This window comes from Eriocheir sinensis, unplaced genomic scaffold (assembly GCF_024679095.1).
Source record: "Eriocheir sinensis breed Jianghai 21 unplaced genomic scaffold, ASM2467909v1 Scaffold910, whole genome shotgun sequence".
Classification (NCBI taxonomy): domain Eukaryota; kingdom Metazoa; phylum Arthropoda; class Malacostraca; order Decapoda; family Varunidae; genus Eriocheir; species Eriocheir sinensis.
In genome coordinates, this window is record NW_026112287.1 from 151,112 (window position 1) to 168,259 (window position 17,148).

The following is a 17,148-nucleotide window of genomic DNA, read 5'->3' on the forward strand; positions in this document are numbered from 1 at the left end:
TACAGCAAGAGCAACAACAGCACGCGCCGAGGCCCGAGCAGCATCCCTTCTGGCCCTGCCCAACCAGCCCCCTAAAACACCAGAAGAAGAAGACGACGAAGGCTCCACACCCACGGGCCAGCGCTGGGGACCTGCTGGCCAGCGACACCCTCAGCCCCAACACTGCCAGGACAACACCTCCACCACCGCCGCCGGGAAGTCTTAACCTTCTCATGCAGCAGAAGTAGGTAAGCTGTCCTGCACAAGACAGGCCGCCCTCCACTCATAAGAACATAAGAACATAGGGAAACTGCAAGAGGCCGGGTGGCCTACACAGGGCAGCTCCAGAATCCCCCCCACTACTCACGATGGGTGAGGTGTAGTTACAGGGGTTACAGGTAGAGGCTTGATCCTCGTTATACCGGCGGTACTAGGCACGCATCCAGTACCCCGTCACCCTACTGCACCCACACCTCACTGCCACCTGTCATCCTCGTCCATGTAGCTATCCAGTCTACTCTTAAAACAAGCTATCGTCCCTGCACTAACTATGTGATTGCTGGGTAAATCTTAAGAATCACCACTCCACCCCCTCCACCACCCCAGCCCCCCCAATCCCCCAAGACAAGCCTGGGGAACTGTGGGGAACCGGGGTATTGGGGGGGGGGAGGAGCCCATATCACTGAAAAATGGCCTTCCAAAATTTCCCTTGAAAAATCCCTAAATCAGGAAAAATTCCCTAGTCTCGAAAGTAGGGAAAATCCCTACCGTATACTCACATGCGTGGGCTAATCGCTAACCAAGCATACCATGGCTAACCACCCCAAAACACCCCTGAGCCATGACTCAAGGTCATCCGGGACTGGCTGAACAGGCCCGGCTATACCCGGCCCTCAGCAGCGTTGGGCTACGTGTTCTAAAAAAAAATAACCACGCATGGTGGACCTGGTCTCACATGCGTGGGCTAGTCGCCAACTGCGTACCATCACTAACCAAGTGTACCATCGCTAACCGAGCGTACCATCGCTAACCAAGCGTACCAACACTAACCAAGCGTACCGTTGCTAACCAAGCGTACCGTCGCTAACCAAACGTTTGTAGAAAAAAAATATATGAAGACCTAGTGATGCTTCATACGGTAGGTAATGAATGCGAGCTATTTTGCGGCGGTGGCGTTAGCTCGATTAATCCCTTTAGGGAGCTGTGGTTTTGGTGGTCGTTAGCTCGATTAATCCCTGTAGGGAACAGTGGTTTTGGTGGTGGACGGCCAAATCACTGAAAAATGGGCTTTCAAAATGTCCCTACAAAAATCCCCAAAATCGGGAAAAATCCCTAGTCTCTAAAGAAAGGAAATTCCCTGACGTATACTCTTGTAATCTATTCCTATATAACGTAGTAGCCGCTGCAGCGGGTCTGTTGACGAGTGTAAGGCGTGTAATTAGATGGTCAGCGTAGTTGAACCCCCACCCCACCACCCCAATCGTAGTCGAGCAACTCTTGGGAAATGTAAAGTTTAATAAATACAATTGGTAAAATAGTGACGGTTAAACCAACCACATCTTGTATGCTGATGCTAGATAATTTTTACCGAGTAGTTTAAGGTACAAAATAAAACAGATTTGTGACAGCTGTCATCCAGATCGAACTGACGCTCCTGATGTTAACTGACGCGGGAGTGACCTACCGACTGCTACGTATGACCCTGGCCTCCATTTTACTCAAATTCCACTATAAGTATCGCGCATCGAACAATATCCGTTCGTTTTCTGACACGTGCTTGTCACACCATATGTTACACTTGACACGCCCGTGTCTTTGTTGGGCCCGGTACTGGGATAGTAATCGGTCCTTTTGTCAACCTACATGCACACCAATAAAGAGGTTAAATACTCAGTTAACACTTACCGAAAGGTAAAGTAGACGGATATTTTCAGGGAGTGAGTGTCGGGCCTTCCATCCATTATGGCGGCTTGAAAACAACTGACTTCAGGAACCCACCGTTAGGTGCCGCCGCTGATACCCTCACGTAGTAACATTTTACGAATGCATTAGAAAATACAAATAGCTGCGGCATTAGTTGCTTTAATATAGAGAAAAAAATAACTTAAAACTCTTAAAAGACCGTTTTTTTGTCCGAAATCGTTATAATCCATGCGCATTTTGGATATTACTGACTTAGGAACTAGTTTGTAGGGTGCACTGCAAGGCAGGTATGAGGCTCAGTCTGTGTATAGAGGCGCTTGTGAAACAATAACAATGGACTTAGAAAATCCAAGCCACCTAACTCTATAATTAAAGAGGCTTGCCCCCCTGGCCCCTCCCCATGGTAAAACGTATACGAAAATGCATTATAATACTAATTCTTTCACGTGCTAAATTACTACGAATATTGGTTTGGAGTGGTTATTCTTAAGTTTTGCCCTTTTCTAATTTAAATCCATTACTGCGAGTTCTATCCTGCTGGCTAATTCTCAGTACTTTACTTATATCGCCTTTGTTGTAACCCTTGACCCATTTGAATACTTCTATCAGATCTCCCCGCACTCTTCGGCCCTCTAGTGAATGTAAGTTTAGATGTTTCAGCCTATTTTGATATGGGAGGTTCCTCAGCCCCTGAATCATCTTGGTCATCCTCCTCTGAACTGATTCTAGCAAGTTGATGTCCATTCTGTAGAGGCAGCTCCTTTGACCCTAAGCTCCCGTGTATCTAACCCCACCTAATATCGCTGTCCATGAATTTATCTAGTCTATTTTTGAATGTGACAATTGTATTGGCACTCACCACGTGACTGCTAAGCCTATTCCACTCATCCAGCACCCTGTTTGTAAACCAATTTTTGCCTGTGTCCCTGTTGAATCTGAATTTATCCAGTTTAAACCCATTACTTCGTGTCCTACCCGGTTTTTTTTACCAACAAAACCTTTTGAATGTCTCCCTTATTAAAGCCCTTCATCCATTTATAAACCTCGATCATGTCTCCATGCACCCTTCGCCTTTCTAGAGAATGCAAGTTTAACTGTTTGAGTCTTTCCTCGTATGGCAAGTTTCTCATACCCTGAATCATCTTAGTCATCCTCCTCTGCACCGATTCTAACATTTTGATATCCATTCTATAGTAAGGTGGCCAGAACTGAACCGCATAGTCAAGATGAGGTCTAACTAATGCTAAATATAGTTTGAGGAAGACTTCGGGGCTTCTGTTGCTTACGCCCTTGAAATAAATCCCAGTACCCTATTTGCTCAATTTCTAGCTTGAATGCATTGTGCCCTTGGACGGAGATCAGAGCTCACTAAGACCCCTAAATCCCTCTCGCACCCAGACCTGCTTATGAGAGTGTCATTTAAGCAATAGTTATGTGAGGGGTTGTTCCTACCTACACTCAGAATACTGCACTTCCTACATTGAACTCCATCTGCCATTTATCCGCCCAGTCATACAATCTGTTGAGTTCACCCTGGAGAATACTAGCGTCCTGATCCGACTCAATTACTCTACTGATCTTGGTATCATCTGCAAATTTACTAACATCACTACCAATTCCTGTATCTAAGTCATTGATATAAATAATAAACAAAAGTGGACCTAATACCGAACCTTGTGGGACCCCACTCGTAACACATCCCCAGTCAGATCTTTTACCATTGATTTGCACTCTTTCCTTCCTATTGCTAAGCCACGCCTTGACCCAGTTCAAAACTTTACCCTCTACTCCGTGAGCCTGTAATTTAAGCAACAGTCGTTGGTGAGGAACTTTGTCAAACGCTTTACTAAAATCAAGATAGATTACATCATAATTTTCATCTCTGTCAACTGCCTCAAATACTTTATTGTAGAAGGACAAGAGATTGGTGAGGCATGACCTACCTTTGTGAACCCATGCTGCGAGTCGTGAATTAAGCTACGTTTCTCTAAATGTTCCCGAATGTTCCTGGCTATCATGGACTTCAGCATCTTGCCTATAACCGATGTTAAGCTAATTGGGTGATAGTTTGAAGCAATTGACCTGTCCCCCTTTTTGAAAATCGGCGTCACATTAGCTACTTTCCATAGGCTCGGCACATAGACAGTATTCACCGACATCTTAAAGATGTCGGTTAGAGGGTCACTGAGTACATCATCTAATTCCTTTAATACCCTCGGAAATATCCCGTTAGGACCTGGCGACTTGTTCTTCTTAAGCTTATCTATCTCATCCTGAACTACTTGCCTGGTAATGATTATATCCCTCAACTTATCGCCATCCCCGCCCTCGTACACCTGAACCCTTTCCGGTATAGTCGTTCGATCCTCCTGTGTGAATACTGAAAGGAAGTAGTCATTCAACAATGTGCTCATATTTTCTTAATTTTCTACTAGCTCCCCTGTGTTTGTTTTCAGCGGTCCAATTTTCTCCCATGTTTTTGTTCAATACATCTGAAAGAAGCCCTTAGGATTACTTTTCGCCTCATTTGCTACTTTGATCTCATAGTTCCTTTTTGCTATCCTGGTGTTTTTCTTAACTAATCTAGATAGTTCGACGTACCGGCCCCTGAGATGTGTTTCACCATTCTTTATTTTCTGATAAATTCCCTTCTTTAACCCAATCTCGTGTTTTAGTCCACGAGTCATCCACTTAGGATCATTGTTTTCTTTTCTAAGTGTTCGCTGTGGTATATGCTGTCCTTGCCCCTCTACTATTACTCTAACTAAATTATTGTAAGACATTTCTACCTGGTTCTCCTGGCTCTCCAATCCACAGTTCTGGCCCTCATGAATCCCTAAATTATCCCAGTTTACCCCTTCAAGATGTCTTCGAAGCCCCTCGTAATTTGCTCTTCTGAAATCTGGCACTAACACTGGGTTTGGTTCGCGGGTTACCGCCCAGTCTAAGCTAAAACGAACCGTTCTGTGGTCACTATTTCCTAACTCTCCGCCCACTTCCTACTCACGTAGCAAGTTCCCATTATTGGTTAGGACTAAGTCTAATGTGTTATCTCCTCTGGTAGGCTCAGTAACTACCTGCTTAAGGAAATTATCTTGTATAACTTCAAGAAAGTCCTCGGCTTCCAGGTCACCCACTAGGTCTTCCCAGTCTATATTCCTATAATTAAAGTCCCCCATTACGCAGACATTTCTACTCCTACTCGCCCTGCCAATCTCCTGTAGTAATATACTCGTGTCCTGCCTGTTAAGGCTGGGTGGCCTCCTAGAGTTAATTTTTCTTTCCCTTTGTAAACGTCCACCCAAACTGATTCTGAATCCATGTTAGTTTTGACTGAATTGTCAACTAAACATTTAAGTGAGTCTTTAACATAGCGCAACTCTGCCTCCCTTTCTGCCCCTTCTGTCTTTGTGAAACATCTGATAACCCGTTATTTCAAATTCTGATCTAAAATTTCTATTGGCAGTGTCAATCCATGTCTCAGTGATCGCTATTATGTCAAAATTTTCTGAACAAGCTTCACCCCTTAGTAAGTCTGTCTTGTTTCTGAGGCTCCTGCTGTTAGCATAGAAGATTCTTAGCCCGCCCTCTGTTACTCCCCTATAATTACTTCTAAGCTGCCTGGTTATATTATGAGCTAGATGTTCTCTTCCATTACTCCTCCCATTGCTCACATTACTCCTCCCCCCCTCGCCTATACTAAAAAATCCCTCAGGGTACCAAGTGCTCGCTCAAGGGAGTCTTAGAGAGCCTTAACACCCTTGAACGTCAAGTGTATCCCGTCACGGGCGTAGAGGGCGTCGTTGCCAAAGAAGAGGTCCCAATTGTCGACGAACAGCCATTTGATGTTCCTAGCCTCATAGCACTGCACTTTTCAGGGTGGAACTCCAACAACCACTTCCCCGACCAATGTTGCATCCTGTAGAGATCTTCCTGGAGTCTAACACAGTCCTCTCTCTTACCAGTTTGTCTGAAGACCTTTGTATCGTCAGCGTACAAAAATAATTCGCTGTTGAGTACTACATCTGGTAGATCATTTATGTACATAATGAACAACAGTGGTCCAAGCACTGAGCCTTGGGGCACTCCACTAGTAACCATTTGCCAGTCTGATTCTTCTCCATTTACTATAACTCTGTGTTTTCTCTCTGTCAAGAATGCTGCTATCCAGTTTAAAATGTTGCCCCTGATGTTATAACTTTTTATTTTCTCAATTAATCTCCAATGTGGAACTTTATCAAATGCTTTAGCAAAATGGCAATATGCAACATCCACAGCGCTACCTTCATCCAGATACTGCGTCCATTTGTCTAGCACGGTAATAAGCTGCAGCACCGTTGATCTGCCCGTCATGAATCCGTATTGTTTTCTGCTGAGTAGTTGATAATTCTTCAAATGCTTTAAAAATTTTTCTGTTATTATGGTTTCCATTATTTTTCATATGACACAGGTCAAACTCACAGGTCTGTAATTACCTGGTTCATTTCTGTCGCCCTTCTTATAGATCGGTGTGATGTTCGCGATTTTCCAGTCTTCAGGTAACTCATTGCTCTGCAGCGACAACATGAATATCTTCCTGAGTGGCGGGGAAATTATTCCCTTCACCTCTTTTATCACCCGTGGGTGCAACCCCTCTGGGCCTGGAGACTTATGACGTTGCATTTTATCGATCACTCTTTCTTTAGCATCACATGTAAATTCTATTACTGGTAAGGGAGGAACATTCTTAATATCAACGTTGGGTGTCATCCCATCAGGTTCCTCGGTAAAAACAGTACTATAGAAGTTCGCCAGCACCCTCACTTTTTTGTTCGTCGCTTTGTGTTTTGGCTGTTTTTTCAGTATTCGTATAAAGGTCACATTCGCCCACTGATGACTTAGTCTTTGACTGTACGTACTTCCAGAATATCTTAGGGTTTGTTTGGACATTCTGAGCAATGGTCTTCTCGGTGTCCTTAATAGCATTTATAGTCTCCTTTGTAACTTGATTACTTAATCTCCGGTAATCCTCTTGCATTTGTATATATTCACTTGACCCATGTATGCCACCATCCTGCATTCTTCTCAATCTATTCCAATATCGTTTTTTCTTCTTGATCTTTGGCCACAGTCTTCTGTTTATTTCCAAGCCTTTATTTGTCCTCTTCCTGAGTGTATCTTTACCTCTGAATTCCCTTTGAGGAATACACACTTTGACAGCCTCTAGTAACTTCGGCTTAAATCTCCTCCACATTTCATGTATGTCGTGAGTATCAAGGTATACGTCCCAATCAATTGATAACAGTCCTTTTAATTGATCAAAATCCGCTTTTTCATAAAGATAAATTTTACTTTTGCACTTCCTGTCCTGTGATTCTATATCACATTTACAACTAACACATCCGTGGTCACTCTTCCCAAGTGGGCTTGTTATCTCTAAGTCCCTCAACGTTGTGTCATCATCAGTGAATACCAGAGCTAATATGTTCCCAGCACAGGTCCCTCTGAATCTGGTGATCTCCTGTATGTGCTGAGTGTAAAAACAATCCCGGACCTTTTCTAGGAGACTCAGGCTAAGGCTGTCCTCCCCAGATTTGCATGTTAAGTGTCCCCATTCTGTATTAGGCAAGTTGAAATCTCCAACAATAATTTTGTGCCTTGCACTGTATTCGCTGGTTTCTTGTAGTAACTTCAGTATTTTCTCGTTATTTTCATTATCACTGCTTGGGCTCCTATAAATAGACGTGAACAATAGTTCCTCATTTTTACATTTGATCTTAACTGCTATATACTTGCAAGCTTCCTCTTTCATCTGGATAATGTCATAGGCTATATCCTTATTTATATATACTAACAGTCCTCTTCCCTTATCCTCAAGTGCTAGATTTTTTCCAATGCTCTCATACCCTTCAAAGTTATTATACTCCGCAATGTCTCTATCAAAACGATGATTTTTTGGTTTGACTTCCTGTAACGCTATCACATGAGGGGGTGTCTGTAACTCTTCAACTTTTGCTCCCAGCTCCACTATCTTATCATTAGTTAATACATCGACATTACAAAGTAACACATGAAAGTCTTTTTTACTTGACCCAGATGTACATATTTTATTTTGGATTATGCTTGTGGTTCCTCTATCTCCTTCCTCCACCTTTTTACCTTCAGTATATGCCGGTTCCAGGGACTTCCTCTTCATCATCGTTCATCATTTCATTGACGCCTGCTCCTAGGAGCTCCCACCAAGGGATGGCCACGGCAGAAGAGCTTCCAACTTTCTCTATCCAGACACTCCCTCCTTGCTTGCTCAAAGTTTCTCAAAGATCTTTCCCCCCTCTCCCTAATGTACTCTTGCACCCTATCCCTCCATTTCACTGGAGGTCGTCCTCTAGCATTCCCTCCCTCTATCTCACTCACATACACCCTTCTGGTCATCTTACTCTCCTCCATTCACTCCATGTGGCCAAACCACTTTAAGGTCTGTCGCTTCACTTCTTCCACCACTCCACACTTCTTCCCTTCACCCCTGTGACACATTCCAAAATGCTCGTACACACTTTCATTACTCATTCCATTCATTCTACTCACACCACAAGCACTCCTCAAATAACTCATTTCCACTGCCTGCACTCTAGACCTCTGACTTTCATTCCAGGCCCATGTTTCACTTGCATATGTGAGGGTTGGTACTATTATTGTATTTCTCAAATCCCCCTTTACTTCCATGCTCACACTTCTGCCATTCATGATTCATCCCAAAGACCCTACCACCCTTCTTCCTTGCAATGCCCTTTCTCTTATCTCTCCCTCCATACCACCATGCTTACGCATAACTGATCCAAGGTACGTAAACTCATTGACCTCCTCCATTTCTTCACCATTCAGAATTATTTTGCATTCTTTTTTCACATTCAATTCCCACTCTATATGGGCATACAAAATCTACAACCTCACTTCTACTTCTCACAAACCGTCACTTTACTTCTGTTGACATTTACTTTCAGCTTTCTCCTATTACAGACACTATCAAAACACTGACCAAAACTACATAGTAGTTTCCGACTCTTTCTCCTCGACGTTTTTCTTTCCGGCATTTGCTCTGAGTTCCTTCTCTCTTTTCCTTTCCTCAATGGTCATATCATGAGACACACCAACCTTCCTAAATATTTCACCTTTGGCATCTCATAATCCTTTCTTTCAAGGATCCTCTCAGAGTCACCACTATGAGCCTTGGTAGGCTACTCTGTTCTGTTTCTCCCTTGTATCTTCCAATTCGTCTTATCTCCTCAATATCACTGTCCAAACATGTCAAGCCCATCTCACTGCATAATTCTATGAAAATTAGCTTGTCATGCTCAATTTTTTCAGACCTAATTGCCAAGTTCATGCCCTCTTTCACCTTCTCTGGGATACCATACAAGACAATGTTGTTTTTCCTGTCTAATCTATTTTGTACTTGATTGGTAGTTTTATCCAACAGTTCTTTACCATTATGAGCATTGAGGAGCCCAAAAGCAGTAGCTCCTTCAGTACTAGACCCACTGCAAACCTTTGATGCCTCTGTCTTCAAGACATCCCTGTAGGATTTTGCCAAATCTTCCTTCACCTCTGCACTCACTTTGTTCCCCCCCCCCCCCCCCCTCAGAAAATCTTGAGTGTATGTGGATAGTCGGTACATAACTGACTCACTTATAATGTGCTGCAACTACAGTAGAGCCCCACTTAGCGCGAGATCAATTAGCGCGAACCGCAATTAGCGCGAGCCACCATCTATCAAGAAAAAAATTAATTAGCGCGAAAGCCTCAGTTAGCGCGAACAGCTACCACGACTGAATTTTGAAAATTGCGCCAGGCCGCCATGATGCGCGGTGGCCTGGGTGGCCTGCCTCACACCACAACACAGCCCCCCGCCACCACTTCCCACACGGTCCCAGTCTCTCATGCTCCCTAACGTCGTCCTACCCCCCCTGGCCCCCCTCCGAGGCTGCCCGCCTCACCTGCCTCCTGCTGGGGCGGTGCACAGATCGCCGCCCGTGTGGCGCCGCAGCAGCTACTGTCACACTCGTGTCCCGACCACGCCGCCTCTGCCGCCATCCTCGGGCGTCGCCGCATCGATTCTGCGGGCGTTACTATTACCTGCCATGGCGGGCAGATGAGGCAAGGCGTCACTATTGACTGAGTGGCCACCGTCACCGTAACACGCTCGATAATAACGAGTTTGATGTCGGCCTGGCCGGGCACGACGCCCACACGCCCACACCCTGCCCGCCGAACCTTTGCTGGGGCCGAACTCTTGTCACACCCACTTGCTGCCGCCCAACACCTTGGGCCGCAAGAGTCACCATCACGGCTCGATAACTGATGACTGCGTATTTTGAGTAATTATCAAACCCAAAAGTCAGACCCACGTGCACCAAATAACTTTTTCATATTGGTTACTTTATTCAATTAGCGCGAATTCAGTTAGCGCGACCGCTGTTCATCCACCTAATTCTTGCGCTAAATGGGGCTCTACTGTATAATACGGAATGTGTCGTCGGCTGTAGGCATATGCAGGCGCGGATACGGGGGAGGGGGGGGGGGGGCAGATGGCCCGGGCCCCCCTAAAAAAATATTAGGATAGCTAAAATATTTGAAATACCCATGAATTGAGAAAACATAAAATATATTTAAGATACCCCTAAAAAGCTAGAGAGCTGGGAAGCGAAACCGGCCGCCGCTAGATAGCTCTGGACGCTGTCCTCCAAACTTTAAAAACTCCTCCTCTATTGGTTCCTTGGGCTTTACTATGCGGAGGTGGACGAGATGCTCAGACAAGATTTAAATTTTTTCGGTGTCTGATGTAATTTTTCACTCTCCTGCAGGGCCAGGGCACAACGGGCACCGCGCTCTTATGGCCCCGCACTCATCTAACAATCTATATACTCGTACAGGGCCGTAGTACGCTGTTCCTAGGGGAGGGGCTGGGGTGTCGGACGACCCCCCATCTGCTAAAATGTCCACTTTCTGAGAGTCAAAACGAAAACTGGTACCTTTCTGTTGCATTTCTGGAGAACTCAGGATTTTCTTTATTTATTTTCAGTATTTAAGTTACGGAATCGTATATTGAATATTTTAGAGCAAGATTTAAAGGCCTAGGAAAAAATCTTTGTGACCTCATTCCTCACATGCAAGCAAAATGTGAATTTTAGTGCAGGACACTTAAGGGAAGACTTCCTTGCCTTTGTGCACGCCCAAGACCTCACCGGTAAAGGTTTAGCCTGGCTCCTTTGTGCACCGTTGAAGACCTCGGATTGGACATGGCCAAGTGCAGGGGACTTGGTTTCGATGGAGCAAGTGTCGATGGTGGGAAAATTCAAAGGTGTGCCGCAGTACTCATGAAGAAGTACACCCTGGCCAAGCCAATCCACTGCTTTAACCACCGGCAGAATCTAATACTGACAAAGGCGTGTGACGTCAAGGAAGTGAAGATCGCTCTTCAAACACTGACCCAGGTAACAACACTGACCCAGGTGTACAACCTGACCCAGGTGTTACACAGGTACCCAGGTGTGCAGCCACAGCCCGGAACACTGGCCCAGGTGTTAACTGACTGGCCGTGGGTAACACAACACTGACCCAGGTGTTCACTACTGACCTACAACACTGACTCAGGTGGCCACTGTACTGGGTGTACCTTACAAAACCTGACCCAACCCCACATACTGACCCAGTAACCCAACTCGGCAGGATGTATCTGACTGACCCAGGTGAACACTGGCTGACCAGGTGTTAACCCTGGTGGTAACCCTACAACAGGTTAACACTGACAACTATTGGGTGTACAACGACCCACCCAGCTTCGTTCATTCTTCAAATATGCGCTCTCTCCGCTTCACAGAGGTTGTCAAGCTTACCTCGGCCAAGTGCGAAACGCTTGTTCCCCTGTGCCCCACCAGGTGGATTGAGAGGCATGACAGACTGATGGTTTTCGTTGAATTTCTGCCTGTCATCGCTGTTTTCTCGAGGAGGAACTTGACGCCACCGCTGGGCTCCTTCTCATCGCCATACGTGTTTCCTGCTTTCTCGTTGGACTGGTTGTAGTGGAGTGTATTGGCACATACTCGAGCCGAGCCAAACTTCAGAGGAAAGATGGCGACCTGGTGTCAGTCTATGCCGATTCGTGGCATCGAGACCATTTTTGCCAAGTTCAGAGCAGATGCGGAGAATCATTTTCACGACGTGTTCACGAAAGCGGAAGAGCTTTTGGTCGAGGTGGGGTCATCGCATGACACCATCCCTGTGCCACGACTCTGTGGACGACAGACCCAGCGATCAAATGTTCCGTGTGAGAATGCTGAGGAGTACTACCGCCGGGCGGTGTACATTCCGTTCGTGGACCACATCTTGGCTGAGTTGAAGAGTCGGTTCGACGACGACAGTGCCTGTCGCACTTCAGCTCAAGCAACTCCTCAAAGGCCCAGAAACGGATGTTGCGTGCGGTTGTGCTTCAAGTGGCGAAGCTCTACGAGCTCGACATTGAATCCCTGACACTCGTGAAGGCAGAAGCGGAGCGCTGGGGATTATCTGTTCCGGTCTTCCAAACTATCAAAGAAGCCCAGGCACACGCCAGCACCAGCATCTGAGGAGTACCGTCGGCCAAGAGCGACTGAACGGACTTGCCCTCCTCTGCGTCCACTATGATATCCCCATTTCAGTCGAGAGGTCGACAAATTTGGTGAAAAAAAACCCCGACTACTCTTTGCTTAGTGAGGCACTTGTTGAATACTTGGGAATTTGTAAACATATTTCTGTAGATCATCCAATCTTTGCAAATGTGTTACCTCAATCCCATGTAAAAGAGGCCCTATAAGAATTCCTTTTTATCTTCAGCTGTGTCAAATTTTACAAATTAACTCTTTCTTGTAAAGGTTAGGTTTGTAATTTACATATGACCTGTATTATGATCACCCTTGCTGCTTACATATCGAAATAAACGTTTCGTTTTCTTCAGATGCTCGTATGGTGATGATTTCAACCTGTTCAGGTCTGCCTTTTCACTGGTCGGATGTACAATTTGAAGTGTTTCTTGTTATTGCTTGCCAGCGTAAATATTGATTGCACTGCATATATAGATACAAGAAAAAAAAAATCATTTGTCACATATAGGTTGATTGCTCGGGATCTGCGTATTTTAAGCAAAGAACCGCCATCACTATCCATTGGTCTTCACTGCTTTGAGGCTGTCGCTAACTTATGAAATTTTACCATCGGGCTCCCCCAAATTGATTTTCTGGATCCGCCCCTGCACACACACACACACACACACACACACACACACACACACACACACACACACACACACACACACACAGACACTTCAACACTTACGTACATGAAGCGGTGACTTGAAGACGCACAACTCACCTTCCTGAAAACAAGAGAAAAAAAACATCAATGAAGAATATTTAAATGTAGAACTTTCTGAATAACTAATGTCATCACGGAGATTCTACTTTACTCGAGTGGTCGACAAAGTGCCACGTTAAAATCTTGCAAATTTATGGAAGTTTTGGTTCCAGATCAGGGAAAAAAAAAGACAGGCACAAAAACGAACCGAAAATCAAACAATCAAGGAAATACACAAAGCTTGACAAGTATATACACAAAACAAATAAAACTATAAATAAAAGTTAAAAGCGAAACCCCACAAATAAACAGCAAACATGCAAAAGCACAAACGTTAAAACAAAACAAAACAAAAAAATAAATAAAAAAACTTTACCACGACAATGTACACAAAAAACAAATAGAATCACAGACGAGCAAAGGCACGCACGTGCCCCTCATGCCACACCCACACAGAAACACCCTACACACCATCTAGAGCACACACACACACACACACACACACACACACACACACATGTAAAAGAAAAACACGAGAGCGCACATAAGCTCGTCCCAGCCGCAACATATTCAGGCAAAGTCTAAAAACAAAACACACTCTCCCGCAGACTTATTAACGGAACAAGTCAGGGCAAGCCGGACAGAGCAAGCGCGAGTCACACACGATGATAACACAGACACTCAGCGCTGCACGGTGGTAAATAAAACACGGGTCTGAGCGAACGTTGCGGACTAAAAAGGAAATGATACGAAAGTTAGAAAAAAAGATATATCGACCTTGGGTGTGAGGAAAAAGTAATTAAAGCGTGATGTCTGCCCGTATTGTGCTCTCCAGGTGACCGAGGCCGTGCAGGTAGGAAAAAAAAAAAAAACACGTAAAAAGGCGTATAATGTAAAAAGTAATTTGTGGTTATAAGAAAAAAAATAAAGAACATACACAATGAATATAGAATGAAAAGAACTAAATACGTAAAATATATAACCAGTGTAATCTAGGGCAAGAATTAAGCAAAGGAAGTAGTGTTAAAAAATGCAGAATAATTTAAATGAACTCGTATTATTCCTGAAAGCAGATTAAAGACAAGAGGGAAACAAGAATAAGACAAATAAATTAACTCTTCTCTTGACACTGAAAAAGAATAAAAAAGGCTTTGTATATACGCAGAAGAGAGATATCTATAAATAGATACAGATAGAGATAGATAAAGATAGGTAGATAGATAGGTAGACAGATAAATATAGTTAGATAGATACATAGAGAGAGAGAGAGAGAGAGAGAGAGAGAGAGAGAGAGAGAGAGAGAGAGAGAGAGAGAGAGAGAGAGAGAGAGAGAGAGAGAGAGAGAGAGAGAGAGAGAGATCAGACAGACAAAACCTACACATTCATACAGGAAAACACATAGACAGGCAGACAGACACAAACAAAAATATGACACAAAAAACAAAACCTTCATCTTCATCATTAATCTAAATCGCGAGAAAAATATTGCAAGTAAAAATATTCTCCCGGCGGTGCCTTAAGTTGACAAATGATCAGTTCCCGGCCCCGACGCTCCCAGGTACTGGGTGCTGGGTGTTTGGTGCCGCCTTTGTCCTCCAGGCGACGGGGTGGAGGGAGGGACAGGGATGAGGGAGAGAAAAGGATGGGAGAGAAGCAAGAAAAAATGTTGTATAAAAAGGAGGGGAGGAAAAGGGAACACGTAGGTAAGGATAGGGAAGGTGGGATGGGGAGATGGTGGTTTTGGAAAAGGAGGAGAGAAGGGGGACGGGAGGAAAGTATAAGAAATGGGTTAGAAAACGGATGAGAGGGAACCATCTATGTAGACAGAGGAAAGCGGGAAGGTGAAGATAGAGATGTGGAAAGGAAAGGGAAGGGAAGGGAAGGGAAAAGATGGGAAGGGAATGGAATGGAAGGGAAGGGAAGGGAAAATATAGGAAGTGAAGGAAGGAAGGAAGAGAAAAGATAGGAAGTGAGGGGTAAGGGAGGAGGGAAAAGAAGGGAAAGGGAGGGAAGGGACGGGGGGACAGGCAGGTAGGGATGGGAGACAAGGGAAGCTCACCTGGCGTAATAAGTAGTAGCATCTGTCTAAGAAATGTGAGATTACCTGCGTGACGAACGAATGGGAAAAGTATCTGAGAGGAGGAGGGAGGGAGGGAGGGAACACAAAGGACACAAAGCAAGAATAAACAACAGCAGACCTGCTGGTCCTTACGAGGTTGTTTGTGACAAGCTACACTAACTATCTAATCAAAGGTGGAAGATGAAGGACAGGAGAGGGAGAGAGAGAGAGGAAAGGAGGGTTTGTTTATTTTAAGTGTGGAAAAGGAAGTAGAAAAGACAGAGAACGAGGGAGAAGGAAGAAGAGTAAAGGAAGAAGATTGAAAGGGCAAAGAGAGGGTCATGCTGAAGGGAGAAGTGGAGGAAGACGGAAGAAAAAAGGGGGAGGGTATCCAACGGGGAGAAGACGAGGGGAAGGGAGTGGAGGGAGAAGGAATAGCAGGGAAGCAGGGAAAGGGGAAGGATAAAAAGGAAGGGAAGGAAGAGAAGAGAATGAGGAAGGGAGAGATATTGTCGGTGCGAATGGAGAGAAATATTGCTATATTGGATAGAGATGGAGGAAAGCAGCGAAGGATGATAGGGACATGTGTGTGGAGGAAGATAATGAGGAGGGAGAAAAAATTATTGAAGCTAATTTGTGATGAAAAAAAGGTAAGCCTGTTGTAATAAGAGATACAGGGACAGATATATATATATATAAATAGAGATAGATAAATAGATAGTAATAATGGTAACATTATAAGATGCATCATAGCCTATCAACGAAGAAAATAATAAAATAGAGAAAGGTAGAAAGAGAAAACAAAAAAAAATAGCCAAGGAAGGAAGGAAGGAGGGAAGGGAAGGGAAGGAAGGGGGGGAAAGAAGGGAGGGGAGGGAAGGAAGAGAGGGGAGGAAAGGAAAGGAGGTTCAGGGAGAGGTAGGAGCATGGGATCACAAAAGGTAGGTCATGCCTCACCAATCTCTTGTCCTTCTACAATAAAGTATTTGAGGCGGTTGACAGAGATGAAAATTATGATGTAATCTATCTTGATTTTAGTAAAGCGTTTGACAAAGTTCCTCACCAACGACTGTTGCTTAAATTACAGGCTCACGGAGTAGAGGGTAAAGTTTTGAACTGGGAAGCAAAGAGTGCAAATCAATGGTAAAAGATCTGACTGGGGATGTGTTACGAGTGGGGTCCCACAAGGTTCGGTATTAGGTCCACTTTTGTTTATTATTTATATCAATGACTTAGATACAGGAATTAGTAGTGATGTTAGTAAATTTGCAGATGATACCAAGATCGGTAGAGTAATTGAGTCAGATCAGGACGCTAGTATTCTCCAAGGTGAACTCAACAGATTGTATGACTGGGCGGATAAATGGCAGATGAAGTTCAATGTAGGGAAGTGCAGTATTCTGAGTGTAGGTAGGAACAACCCCTCACATAACTATTGCTTAAATGACACTCTCATAAGCAGGTCTGGGTGCGAGAGGGATTTAGGGGTCTTAGTAAGCTCTGATCTCCGTCCAAGGGCACAATGCATTCAAGCTAGAAATCGAGCTAATAGGGTACTGGGATTTATTTCAAGGAGCTTAAGCAACAGAAGCTCCGAAGTCTTCCTCAAACTATATTTAGCATTAGTTAGACCTCATCTTGACTATGCAGTTCAGTTCTGGTCACCTTGCTATAGAATGGATATCAAAATGTTAGAATCGGTGCAGAGGAGGATGACTAAGATGATTCAGGGGTTGAGAAATTTGCCATACGAGGAAAGACTCAAACAGTTAAACTTACATTCTCTAGAAAGGCGAAGGGTGCGTGGAGACATGATCGAGGTT